Raw genomic sequence first — 14861 nt, forward strand, 5'->3', positions numbered from 1 at the left:
TCACCAATTCCCCCAATGCTGCGGCGAAAAATAGTGGAGCAATATCAGAAAGGAGTTTCTCAGAGAAAAATTGCAAAGAGTTTGAAGTTATCATCATCTACAGTGCATTATATCATCCAAAGATTCAGAGAATCTGGAACAATCTCTGTGCGTAAGGGTCAAGGCCGGAAAACCATACTGGATGCCTGTGATCTTCGGGCCCTTAGACGGCACTGCATCACATACAGGTATGCTACTGTAATGGAAATAACAACATGGGCTCAGGAATACTTCCAGAAAACATTGTCGGTGAACACAATCCACCGTGCCATTCACCGTTGCCGGCTAAAACTCTATAGGTCAAAAATGAAGCCATATCTAAACATGATCCAGAAGCACAGGAGTTTTCTCTGGGTCAAGGCTCATTTACAATGGACTGTGGCAAAGTGGAAAACTGTTCTGTGGTCAGACAAATCAAAATTTGAAGTTCTTTTTGGAAAACTGGGACGCCATGTCATCCGGACTAAAGAGGACAAGGACAACCCAAGTTGTTATCAGAAGCCATGAAATTTAAAATCAACTTATTTTTCCCTTAAAATGATAAATTTTTTTCAGTTTAAACATTTGATATGTCATCTATGTTGTATTCTGATTAAAATATTGAAATTTGAAACTTCCACATCATTGCATTCTGTTTTTATTCACAATTTGTACAGTGTCCCAACTTTTTTGGAATCTGGTTTGTATTTATCTAGCCAAAATCTAACTGCTGTGACTGTTTTATCATCTTGTGTCCATCCTGATGATTTAGTTAATCTTTTTAATAGTACCTGCACTTCCACCTTGGACTTAGTTGCTCCCCTAAGGTTACAGAGATCCAAGGTGATGAAAAAAGTACAGCCATGGCTTCAGTGGCCCATTTGTGCCATTAGACAAGAGTGTAGGCGTGTTGAGCGCAGTTGGAAGAAAAATAAACTTCAGATATCATACAAAATTTTCAGAGAATGTCTTAAATGGTATCAAAGTACTGCTAAGGAAACTTAGAGGAAATACATGTCAGATTTAATTACACAATGCATATAGGCCGAAGACACTTTTTAACACCATCTCTTTTTAAATCCTGCTCCTAATGCCTCATTAAAATTCTCCACTGATTTGTGTGAACAGTTTTTAAACCATTTTATCCATAAAGTTAGGTGTATCAGGTCTAATATACCATCTCAAAATTCTTTTCCTCTAGAAATGGCTTCTCATCAGAGCTCCCTATCTCGTTTCCGACCCATGTCACCTTCACAGCTCTATGATATTGTTCTTAGTATGAAGCCCTCATTTCGTCACTCTGATCCTTAACAAATGGAACTGTACCAACTTTTAAACATGCTATAGTCCAGCCACTGTTAAAAAAGCATAATCTTGATCACCATGACCTAAATAACTACAGACCCATTTCTAAATTATCTTTCATCTCAAAAGTTTTGAAAAAAGTTGTTTATTTCTCAGATCTCATCTTACTTCAGTACTTTTAAAATTTTCACACATTTCAGTCTGGGTTCAGAGAATTTCATAGTACTGAATCTGCCCTCTTGAAGGTTACTAATGATATTTTACTTTCCCTTGACTCTGGTTCTTGCTGCATCTTAATCATGCTTGATTTAAGTGCAGCATTTGATAAAATAGATCATGACATCCTTCTTCAAAGACTTGATCAGGTAGCTGGTTTCCAGGGATCTGTGCTGAACTGGTTTGCTTCCTACCTTAAGGACAGATCTTTTTCTGTGAATTTGGGGAATTGTTTCTCATCTCGGGCTCAAATCTCCTATGGTGTTCCACAGGGCTCTATTTTGGGTCCTCTCCTTTTTCCTTATATATGCTTCCACTCGGTTATATTTTTCAGAAATATAATTTATCGTATAATTCTTTTGCCGATGACACTCAACTTTACTTTTCTGTTAAAAACAATAACTGCTCCGTGACTAATCTGTTTGCATGTCTTCAGGACATTAAATGCTGGATGGACTTGAATTTTTTTACAGTTGAAAAAGGATAAAACTGAAATAATGGTTTTTGGTACAATAAATGTGTTGTCTGGCATTGCTTGGCCCCATGTCATCAAATGTACACAACTGTATTAGAAACCTTGGTGTTGTCTTTGATCCTACGTTGTCTTTTGAAAAGCAGATCAGTGCTGTAGTGAAAAGCATTTTTTTTCAATTAAGATCAATTGCTAGAATCAAGAGGATGCTTTCCATGAAGGACCTTCAAACAGTTGATTTTAAGATTTTGCTCTTTGTTTTTAAAGCTTTTCATGGTTGTGCTACCCAGTATATTTGTAACCTTCTCATTCCGCGTTTCCACCTCTAGATCTCTTCGGCCATCTAGCCAATTTCTCTTCTCAGTTCCTCATTCACATTTTAATGCTTTTGATGTGGTAGCTCCTAGGCTCTGGGACAGTCTTCCCCTCTACATAAGATCTTCTCCTTCTATTTCTTTGTTTAAATCCTCTTTGAAAACCTATTTTTATTCTGTATGTTTTAATTCGGTTTGAGGGTGTAAAATTTTATTTGTCCCTTTGTCTGTCTTGATTGGGTATGTTTTTACTTGGTTTTATATTTGTTGTACAGCACTTTGGTTGCAACTCCTGTTGTTTTTTAAATTTGCTTTATACATGAATAAACTAAACTAATGTCATCTTGCAAGATAACAATATAATTTACCTTAGCATTCCTGTGATTCTTACTCCATTTCTGTCTGTGCTGAAGATTTAAAAGATACTCTTTCTTCCAACGTGACCTCTCTAGGGTGTGGTTCAATAATTGTAGACTTCATAGTCAAGATGTGATTCAGTGTAAGAGGCTCTGGACCCAATGGGTCATTCAGATGTTCAACAGTCAAGGGTCGACTATTCACAATAGCCATAACTTCATACAACTGGGTTCGCAGGGAGGTGCTATCAAGTCTTTTAGATGACTGATCAAGAACTGTGGTCAAGACATTTCTTACTGTACATATCTGTCTTTCCCAGACACCACCCATTATGACTTGAAGACGGGACATTCATAATGAACTCACGTCCTAATTTCTTCAACTGCTCTTGATTCATTGTTTTGATTGCACTCATAAACTCTCGGTTTGCACCAACAAAGTTTGTGCCTTGATCACAGTGGATTTGGCGAACAGTTCCACGAACAGCAATGAATGAACGCAGAGCATTAATAAATGCATCAGTAGATAAGTCCTCAAGCATTTCAATGTGTATTGCCGAACATATGCAAGTTAACAACAAGCCGTAACGCTTAAGTTCTCTTCTACCATCTGTGACATAGAATGATCCAAAACAATCCATCCCACAAAACAGAAAAGGCAGAGTTGTCTGCACTGAATCTTCAGGGAGATCAGCCATTTTTTGTTCTTCTGTACATCTTCTGAACTTCCTGCATTTCAAGCATTTTTAGATATGAGAAGAGACTGCACTGCTGCATCCGAGAATCCATATGCCATTGGACCGGAGCTCATTCACAGTCATTCCTTATCCTTGATGTTGTATGCATTCATGATAATGCTTAATTAGTAACGCTGAAAAGTAACTCTCTCTTGGAAGAATGGCTGAATGTTTTACATGTGGATGGAAATTTGCATGTGCCAGGCGACCTCCAACTCTAAGTATACCTTGCCCGTCCAGAAAGGGACTCAACTTATACAACTTGCCTGTTCTGTTTTGAGTATCGGATGCTTTCTGTTTTTTGAGATTTTGTATCTCTTTGGAGAAGGCTGCTTCTTGAACAATTCAAATAATAAAGAGTTCCACCTCTCTCATTTCTTCTAGGCTTGTTACCTCACAGGATCTAGATTCAAGACCTTTAACTTCTCTCACATGTCATTTGAGTCTGGCAATAGCCTTTACAATCTTGGTCCAATCAGAGAACTTATAAAGACGATGCAGCAATGATTTTTCTTCTCTTGTCTGAGTACGGATAACTTGAACCTTGAAAAACTCTGGATTACATCTCCCACCTTAACTTCCTCATCCCTGGGAAGATCCTTCTGCCATAGAAATTTTGGTCCTTTGAACCAGCTGGACCCTACCAATTTTTTTCAGTGAGATCTCTAGAGGCATAATCAGCAGGATTATCTTCATTGGCGACATATCTGCATTGATTGGAATTGGTACTCAATTTAATACGTTGGATGCGATTAGCGACGAAGACATGAAATCTTCTAGCATTGTTATTGATATACCCAAAAACGACCTTTGAATTGGTCCAGAAATATTCCTGCAGGTTTTCTATTTTCTTGAGCATATCACTTATTTATATAGCTACCACTGCAGCTAAAAGCTTTAGTCTTGCTATGGTCATTACCTTTGAAGGCACAACTCTTGACTTGCCCATAACTAATGAGCAATGAACTTCTGTACCCACTGCTCGAAAATACGAGCACTCTCAATAGCCTAAAATGCTAGCATCAGAGAAATGGTGGAGTTCATAATGTTTGACTTCCTTATTAGTCAATGGAACATAGCATCGTTGGATCTTCACATTATCTAAATTTGGTAGATGCAAAAGCCAACATTCCCACTAAGAGTGTAGGTCACTTGGAAGTAGATCATCCCAACTAATCTTGTCATGACACAACTGCTGCAGAATTTTCTTTCCTACAAGAATGAAAGGTGCCACAAATTCAAACACAGATGCTATCGTAGACAACACTCCTCTACGGGTAAAAGGTTGTTCCTTAGTGACTCTAAACTGAAATTCATCAGATGAAATGCACCATTGAATGCCAAGCGCTCTCTCCAATTACACTTCACCCAGAGCCATGTCCAAATCTTTCACTGCGTTAGCACAATCTTCTTGGGGAACTGAGGCAATGACCTTCTTGTGCAATAGAAGTTTACCAGTACTACAGAGTTCTCTTGCTTGCTTTACAAGATTAATTGCTTCAGTTTCAGATGACACACTTATCAATCCATTATCAACATTAAAGTTCCCTTGTATGATTTAATTTAATCTTCACTGAAGCTTCCTCGCCCTTCAGCAGCAATATGTTTAAGAGCATAATTGGCACAACCAGGTGAAGAAGCTGCACCAAACAAATGAACCTTCATTCGATACACTGAAGGCTGAGACATTAGATCGCCACTATCCCACCATAAGAATCTTAGATAATCTGTCTTAACATGAAACTGATGAAACATACATTCTATGTCACACATGACTGCTGCTGGATTTCTTCGAAAACTACACAAAAGACCTATCAAGGTGTTTCTCAGTTCTGGGCCAGTTAGAAGATGATCATTTAAGGATGTTCCTTGAAATCTTGCAGAGATGCGGGATATACCATGCTGGGTACCCTTCAGTTTCTCCAGGCTGAACCTTCTCTGCATCTCCATGAGCAATGGTTTCATTCATAAAAGCAGTGAAGTCCTTGTAATACTGCATATCACTCTTTAGTCGTCTTTCCAAGCACTTAAGACAATGTACCACACATGCTTTATTAGTTGGCAAGTTAGGCCTTTCTGTTTTAAACGGTAATGGCATTTCATAATGTCCGTCATCATTAAGTCTGATATCAATTTTCATCTTTGCTAGGAAATGAAGATCTTCCTGAGACATGCAACAATCCTCTGATGCTCTCTCACTAAAGTCAGATTCAAACACCTTAATAATGTCCATTGGAGAAACTGCTTCTTTGATCTGTGTTCAGCAGACATAATGCACTTTACTTTAAAGGTTGACAGAAGTTCATAGACCTGACATCACTTGTCTGAAAATGACCTGGTGACTTATTCCATAGGCATCTCCATAGTCAATACATTGATTACCATAACCGATTACACTCCAGCCTAGATCAGTTTTCTGTGCAAAGGGCTGATTTCCTTCACCGGCCACCACTTTTCGTGGGAGAAGAGCTTGAGGACAGTTGTAACCAATTAATAAACCAACATCACAGCTCTGTCGAGGAGCAAGCTTGTGAAAAAATCCTCTAATCTGCAAACAGGTCAACTTAAAACAAGGTACAACAGTTATCTTTGAAGACATTGTAGAAAGCTTAAATTACACTGCTTCCTTCCTTGTATTGAGTGCATTGGCAGTCTCTTCAAGAATGAAGGTTGTGTCACTTTGAGTGTCGAGAAGAGCATATACAAGAACTTCACACTCCGGTTCACACGTTGTAGACACCCATTCTGGTATAATTGAGGAAGTACAAATATTACTGGTAACTTGAAAAACTCTACTGGAAGTTGCCCCAGCCAATACCTTTATATGTTTATCATGTAAAGGCTCTGTGCGCCTTCCCTTTGAGTTGTCAGTTATCCTTTGCTTTCCTACTACTTTCGAATGGTCTTCATGAAGACAGGTTGGATGTTTCCTTTCCATGTCACGGACACTTCTATTGTCACAAACCCTTGAACGATGTCCAAACTTCAGACAACCAAAACGGAACATCCTCTTGTGAACAAACTTATGTTGCTCAGCAACTGTCTTCTCCATGAACTTACGACACTTATGAAGTCCATGACCTTGTCTTTCACAGAAGACACAACTCATTACGGCAGAGTTGTTTTCATCAGAGCTGGTCACCAACACCTTTGCTAAAGGGCTTCGATTCTTTAACATCTTTGGTCTTTCATTTTCACTTGATTTCAAAGCATTAAGTGATGTTACAGGATTGCACACAATCTTAGCTTCCTTCGTGAGGAACATAACGAATTGGCTTAAACTGGGAAATATGTTACTATTTTCTTCAATCTCCAAGGCCTCTCTATTCCATCTTGATGTTAACCAACCAAGGTGCTTGGCAAGATTTTTTTTATTTTCATTGCAATCATTCAACACCCCAAGTCCCTTAATTTGAGAAATGGCAGCCTAACAGCTTCAAAGGAAATCCACAAACTCTCGCAGTTCCAGACTGTCCTTTGTACCTACCTTTGGCCATGCATATAGTTTATTTATGAAGGACTTGGCTATAAGGAATGGATTTCCATATCTTTCCTCCAAAATTTTCCAAGGTGCACAAAAAGCAGATTCTGTACCAAGAAGAAAGTTACCTTCAAGAGCCTTCTCAACAGCACCACCTACATATCTTTGTAGATAGAAAAATTTCTCTTCTGCAGGTATGGATTTCCTGTCTATCAAAATTTGAAAGGAAGTATTCCAATCATTGAATCGAAGTGGATATCCACTAAAAACTGCTGGCTCTGGTACAGGAAGTCAGTTCACACTAATAGATTCTACCAAAGCCTTAACAAGAGTGGCATTACTGTCTTCTTGTGAATATGTCACAATTTGCTGTGGAGCAATATTCTGAGTTAACAATTTTCTGTGATGATCTCTTTTCTCCACTTTGATCTCTTTAAATTCGCAGTCATGAAACAGATCCCTCATGTCTTCTTTATCTTCTTCTGAAGCTGCATTTTGTTCATATATTTGCATACGTGTTTAAGCAGCATTCAATTTCTTAAGGGTCTCCAAACATTCCAGTTCACAGCACTTATCTTCTAGTAACTTGCATCTTGCTGCATTTTCTATCGCATGCTTTCATGCTCATGTTTCAAGGCCTCATCTTCCCACCTTTTCTCCTCAGCTTCAAGTTTCTGCAGCTCCTCCAAATGCTGTTCCTGTTCCCTTAAAACTTCCAAAGTGGCTTCATTAGCAGCAACCTCAGCAGCAGCTTCTTGTTTTTTAGCAGCAGACAGGACTGAATACTTAGATGAAGCTTTTGACTTACTTTAAGACTGTGAAGAAGTCTTAGAGCTCCTTGTGTTGACACTGGACTTGTCTGATGATATGGTGTCCATCCCACTCCAAGCATGGCAAATCTCTTTTTCTTATTCCCTTCAAGACGTCTCTTCACCAGCTCCACAATTTTTCTTGTAACTGCTTCACAGGTATCTACATGTGTCATGATCAGGAATACCAATTCAACGGATGTCTTCATACACAGTGCCTAAATCTGCAGAGGCCTTTGTCACTCTTGTCATAACATCTTGGAACAGATCATTAGAGGAGAATTCAGCCAGTAATCTTTTACCTTCTTTATTAAGAGACTTCCACTTCTCATAACTTATTCTAAATCGCTGCTCATATCTCTTCAATTTCTTATCATGCAATTTTTGGCCTTTTTCAGTCAATTTACAATTTCTCTGGCTTCTCTGTTGCCCATCTTGTGATACCTCAGCCTCTACTGCTTTCTTGTAGAGATGGCAAGTTCAGATTATTTTACCGACTCTGGCCTTTGAGTCTCATTCAGCAAAATGAACTAATCTTTTTTCGAGTCATTTCATTCATTTTATCAAAATCTAATTAAAATGTTACGTGTTACTTCTCTAACATGTCTACTAGTACTTACACAAACGTTGATCACACTACAAACAATAATCTGTCAAACAATAAACTGTCATGTGATGAACGAATGACTCGAAAAACCCAAAGACTTGAGAGATGAACTAATCCATTCTCTTTGAACTAATCATTCAAGAACGACCCATCACTACTTTCTTGCCTTTCACTGGAGGCTGTATGCTTGCTTGTATCTCTTGTTGCTGCTGTTGTATTGCTTGACATACACTCTCTTGATCATCCATGGATAGCTCACATAAATATGACATTTTAGTCTTATAAATCTTTTCACCTTTTTTCCCTTTCCTTTTTTTTGTTTTGTTTTCAGTAAGCACATACTTTAAGCTAAAATTTCATTATATACACTTTAAGCCTTAATTAACATTAAATAAATCACAGTTAATGCATTATACTTCTTAAAGGCACTTGTGTAACAATAAACCCCCTTTAACCAATTTAACTTGAAAAATATGCGTTCACTTAATATAGATATACACCCATACCAATAATAATCAAACCACAAACAGCATACATGTAATACCAACCCATCTTTGAAAGGCACATTAAACATTAAGCGATATTTAAAGTCTCTTTAGCATTTAGGGTTCATACTTTAGACCACATTAGGTACCTTTACCTGACTGTACCTATCTTGTAGCTGGCCTTGACTCCTGTGCTGCTCTTCATCTTGTGTGTATCAGGTCTTTATACGGAAACATCCATGTCCTTTCCTTCTTAAATTGCTGGAACGTGTGAAATTTGTCTGGATCCACCAGACTCTTAAGCTTGTATAACCATTGGCTGGGTGGTCATTTTTCTTTCCTGCTCAGCAGTGAGTTTTTACTGTCGCTCCCTCCAGTAACACACGAGCAAGAGTTCTTTGTAACTGACTGATAATTAATTCAGAACATCAACTCTTCATTCACCCTTAACATGGATGACAGATATGTTGATGTCACACAACACCAGACGTAAAAACTGAAAACAAACAAATAAATAAAAAAATTATAAACAATCATCTTGTTCCTTGTATGACTCAACTTTAACTGCTATACTAACGATCACAAGTGCTACTACTATAGATACCATCCTCCCAACTGCTATTACTCAAATTAAACCAGCACAAAATAAACACACATTACATAAAAATACAATCGCGTTTAAAGTAATTTAACAACAACAAACATTAAACACCTTTGTATAATGCAATCGATCATTATTGCAACACACTTCACTCATGATAGAAACAAACATACCTTCATTAACTGCTTACAGGAGGTAGGATTCAAAGAAAACATCAGTTCTCTTTCATAGGTCACTTAGGCCGTGGTGACGTCATTGTATAGGAACACCCTTTGGTGTGACGAATGTCTGAAGCCCTGTACCATCCTGCCAATCCTATTGGCCAAATAATACTTGGCACTGCCTTACGCATGCGTTAGCATAGTATACCTGCGTGCATTTCGCTCAGATTTAATTTCCTTCAGGAAAGCGAAAGCGAATCTTCTGTGCCCTAGAAAAGCATCTTGCGTTCTCAACGACAACTTCCTCGAGCAGTGTTCAACTTCTCTTCAGGTGGCGCTTAGCGGCCTGTCGACATGTCCCCACTCCCATCGAAGCCCTGTTTGGCAGCGGCCATGCTCCACTCGATGGGTGGAAGGCATCACCATGGAGGCTGTGAAGTAACTGGGGCGGGCAACAGACTTGGCGCTACGTGCCACCAAGCATACTGCCTGAGCAGTCCGCCGTTCGATGGTGGGGATGGTGACGGTTGGCTCAACCTCACCGATATAAAGGAAAAAGATAAATCTTTTCTTATGGAAGCCTGCTTTCCAAGGACGGACTGTTTGGAGATTCAGTCACCGCGGTGGCACCACCTCATAAGGATTGGGGTCCTAGGGCTTATCCACCAGCTTACCAGTGCCAGCGGAAAAGACTGGACCTGAGCTCGATAGCGAAAACCTCTTGTCCTCAGGCCCCTAGCAGCAGGTCCTGATCCTTATGCTGTTTGTCAGGGACTGTGCCCTTCACTAGAGAGCGCTGTTGGACCACTAATGTGCATCCAACCTTCTCACTGCAGTCCCAAGGCTCAAACATTGACTGTCTCGCCGCAGAATTTGCCTCGAGCAGCATTGGAGTGAGCCACCTCTGACACCCTGCGCACTTCAGCCTCCAAGGTTCGAGGGATGGCCCAAGGGTCTGCCAAAGACGGCCCGATTATGACGGCCAAAGCTGGCGCTTTGTTGCTAGCAGCGAGGCCCGATGTGCATCCAGTTGGAATAAATCCTGCCGTAAACATGCTTCAGGATCCTATACAACAAAATGCAGTGACCTTGACACATGCATTTCCCGTTCTTACGGACGCCGCAAGCTTTCCGTACTCGGAAATTCTAAAGCATGCGGAGACATCACAGACACAGACGGATGTCTTGAGGCCATTAAAGCATTTTCAAGCCACGTGTGAACACTTGCCTGACATTCCGCAATGGGTATTACACACAATTCATTATGGATACACCATTCAGTTTCGAAAAGGCCCACCTCCTTTCCGCGGGATTCTTCGTCGAGTTCAAAAGAAACCACAGTGCTGCAACAAGAGGTGTAACCTCTCCTGAGAAAAGGAACTATAGAAGTACACCCCTCTCAGACGGAGTCAGGTTTTTACAGCCGATATTTTATTGGCGGCTTATGGCCAATATTGGATTTACGCCGTTTGAATCTTGCAACCAGAACGAGCAAATTCAAGATGTTGACAGTGAAATCTATTCTGTCTCAGATTCAACCAAATGACTGGTTTGTCTCCATCGATCGGAAGTACGCATAATTTCATATTCAGATCATCAAGAGACACTGGAAGTTTCTTAGATTCACTTTAGAGGGCAAAGCGTATTAATATCGTGTTCTTCCTTTCAGATTAGCCCTGGCTCCACGAACCTTCACGGAATGCATGGACACAGATCTCATGCTAAATCATCTAAGCATCCTGGGTTTACGCACGAATCTCCAAAAGAGTGTTTTGATCACTTCCCAACGGATAACCTTTTTGGGAATAGATCTGGATTTTGTGCGATGAGGGCACGATTGTCTCCTCCATACGTTCAGTCTTTCAAGTCATGCCTTTGTCACTTCAAAGCAGGCCATAGAGACGGTGAGTTTGTGCCTCAGACTTTTGGGTCTAATGGCAGGAGTGTTCCCTGTAATCCATCTGGGCTACTGAGACTATAATTAATTCTAGAGCGGTTTTTACAAGACATTTATATGCCTTCAAATGGAAACTTTTTACTACCTGGTGTATACGTCGTGATATGGATTCAGCTTACTGCCCCGTTGCTTCAGTACTGGAATTTCTTCAAAGCCGTTTTCAGAAGGAGTAACGCCAGCCACTCTTAAAGTATACGTGTCAGCCATATCCACTAACCACGCTTACATAGACGCCATTTCAGTAGGCCGTCATCCCCTGATCTCTCGATTTATGCAGGGTTCGCAACGGCTGCAGCCTTTCCACCCTGCGTGAGTTCCATCATTGGATCTGTCCATTGTATTACAAGGGCTTTCAGGACATCCATTTGAGTCCTTGGAAACTGTGACTGAAAAAATCCTGAATCTAAAAACAGTCCTACTGTTAGCTTTATCCCCCCCCAAGAGAGTTGGAGATTTACAAGCTCTTTCTATCTCACCTTTGTCCATGGACTTCGCACAAGGATTTGTGAAGGTTTTGCTGCGACCAAGACCTGATTATGTTCCTAAAGTCGCTTCGAATCCTTTTCACTTCCAGCAAGTGGTCCTGGAAGATTTCTCCCCCGTGGAGTCTATAGGCTATATCGTTAGCCTATGAGGCGGGCGGGCTCGCTTCACCTTTAGGAATCCGAGCTCATTCCACAAGGGTGGTAGCTTCGTCACAAGCATTCCTTAGTGGATCTTCTATGGATGATATACTTTATGCGACAACATCCCCCTCACCGAGCACTTTCATCAAATACTACAGCCCGGATGTGAGGATGGCCGCTGGCTCCCAGGTTTCCAGATGCTTTCCTCGGATCCCAGCTATCTCAGGTACGTCAGGCGTGACGGTAATGCATTCCCATACATGATGGTTATGTAACCGCAGCATTGAAGTGAAATATGAAAGGGAACATCTTGGTTACATATTTAACCAACAGTTCCCTGAATAGGGAACGAGATGCTGCAGTTCGGGCCATTCCGTACCTTTGATAGCATTTCCTTCGTCCATGAAATCTGAGCAAAATAGCACATGGCATGCAGGTATACTATGCTTATGCATGCACAAGGCGGTGCCAAGTGCTATTTGGCCAATAGGATTGGCGGGATGGTACAGGGCTTCAGACATTCATCACACCAAAGGGTGTTCCCATACGGTGACGTCACCGCAGCATTTGAAGTGACCTATTCAGGAAACCGTGGTTACATACATAACCGAGATGGACTCTTCAATGTGTGCTTCACATTCCCCAACAAGTGAAACCGCATTGTCTATTGTGTGCGACGGTGCATCTATTTGTAACTCCTGTTAAAACAGTCCTGCCCTAATTAGTTCAGCTCAATCAACAGTGTCTTATGACCATATTTAGACATCTGTTACAACACACATATATGGTACAAACAAAAGGCTACCAAGTATGATACTTTAACTTAAATTTATTCAGTCGTTTAATTCCTGTAAACATTTCTCACATAATATATTCTATTTATATCAACACATAAATAGAAACATAGGTCTGTAACTTCAACCGATTCATACAACACAAGTACACAAAAGCTTCTACTGCTGCCTTCACATGGGTCAACAATTGCTGCTTTCAAAGCTATTCTTTATTAGTTTTTTACAAAACAACTACATCACCTGGTCTTGTCATTAAAGTAGTGCATTATGAACAATCATTGGAAGCATATTGTATGCTCTATAAACAGTGAAGTATGTATTTCACAGAAATTAAAAAATAGTAAGCGGAGAATGTTTATGTTATCAATTCATTCTTTTAAACAACAAAGCATTTGAATGCGATGAGCTCGTAAACACAACTTCATAAATAGGAAACAAGACATTTCCCAAAGCACACAAAGGTAGCATATAACGTTACCGAGTTCTGTAGTTAGCTTGGTTAATAAAAACAAAACATCTTTGCAGCCATCATACATACCATGAATTGATCCACCAACAAAGCCAGGCGTCGAAGATATCGTCATCTTCTGCGATTTACTGAAGATGAGTGCAAAAACATAACTGTAATCCACAAAACTGCGATGGCTACCACTGACGACGGCATCTTGAAGTTTCTAATAAACATTAGCAAATATCATATGACATATGAGGTGGCAACAACATATGATGACATGTACTGGTGTAGTGGTGTCCCATTTCTTAAGGGAATATTTTAACCCCTACCCCTTTTGAACTCTGTTTCAGGGGCCAAGGGGAAGGTGTAGGCATAGGGGTGACATAGGGGTAGGGGTATAAAATAGAATTTAGAAATAGGATTGGGGCTACATGTTGCTACCTGACCCTTCATTGCTTGCCATCTATATAAATGTGTATACTGTCTTCAAGATGGGACTATTGACTGGCAGAAGGTACTGTGAGCATAAACACACAATGGCTACCTAATGGCATGTTTTGCTCTAGCTACTTTGTCATCAGAAAAGCCCCCCCCCCCCCCCCCCCCCCCCCCCCCCCCCAAAAAACCTGATGGTCGACACACCTTGATTGAATGAAGAGGACAGTATGGACTGTGAATCCTCCAAAGAGAAAAAAAGTTAAAATACTGTTTTTTATTTGACCTTTATGCATTCTGTTGCAGTAGTCCCTTGAGGAAACATCATAAATGCTGGAGTATTGTTGCCATAGCTCTACTAACATTTCCTCCATTGTAGGCACTGGACATGCCTGCATCCTGTCGCCAGTGGTCACTGTTGCTTGTGTCACCAGAAATAGCTCGCTCTCCACTGAAATGAATGAGATCATGTCACTTGTAGTGTGAACGAGGTGTTACCTTGCTACTACTACCTTGCTATAATTTTGCTGTGTTTGATCCATTTTTCAGCATGTTTTTTGCACAATTAAACAGAATAAAAAATCGCCAGCAAATAAATCATTCTCAGCAGTTGACGTGTTATTTTATGGGACAAAATTGACTTGGACCTAGGTGCAACCAATTTGGGCCCCACATGGATGTGTTCACCGGTTGATTTCAATGGTAGGTAAAAATTTACTGGGAAAAGTCTATATTACTGAACACAGAAAAAGAATATGCACATTTGAATTTATACAGTAGATTTATTTGTGTAGCAGTGTGTTACATGTAAACAGAACAATAAACTTATTGTTCAGAGAGCTTGAACATATTTCATAGTTTTAAAGTTTTGAGAGAAAAGGTTCACATCCTGAGAATTGAGCCAAAGGGACTGAGAGTTTTTTATTTTAAAATAACAAGAAGAACCGATAAAAATACCAGATGGATCAGCAGTATCAGTAAGAGCAGTAATACCTTTAAAACCTTAACAATAGGGCTGGGCGATATGGGCAAA

General features: G+C 40.1%; 1 protein-coding gene across 1 annotated transcript in view; it reads right to left on the reverse strand.

Annotated features, from left to right (window-relative positions):
• Positions 1-14861, reverse strand: part of LOC109055588 (zinc finger protein 239-like) — a 309104-nt gene that overhangs the window by 192284 nt on the left and 101959 nt on the right. The window lies entirely within an intron of this gene.

The sequence above is a fragment of the Cyprinus carpio genome, unplaced genomic scaffold (genome assembly GCF_018340385.1).
Source record: "Cyprinus carpio isolate SPL01 unplaced genomic scaffold, ASM1834038v1 S000006593, whole genome shotgun sequence".
Lineage (NCBI taxonomy): Eukaryota > Metazoa > Chordata > Actinopteri > Cypriniformes > Cyprinidae > Cyprinus > Cyprinus carpio.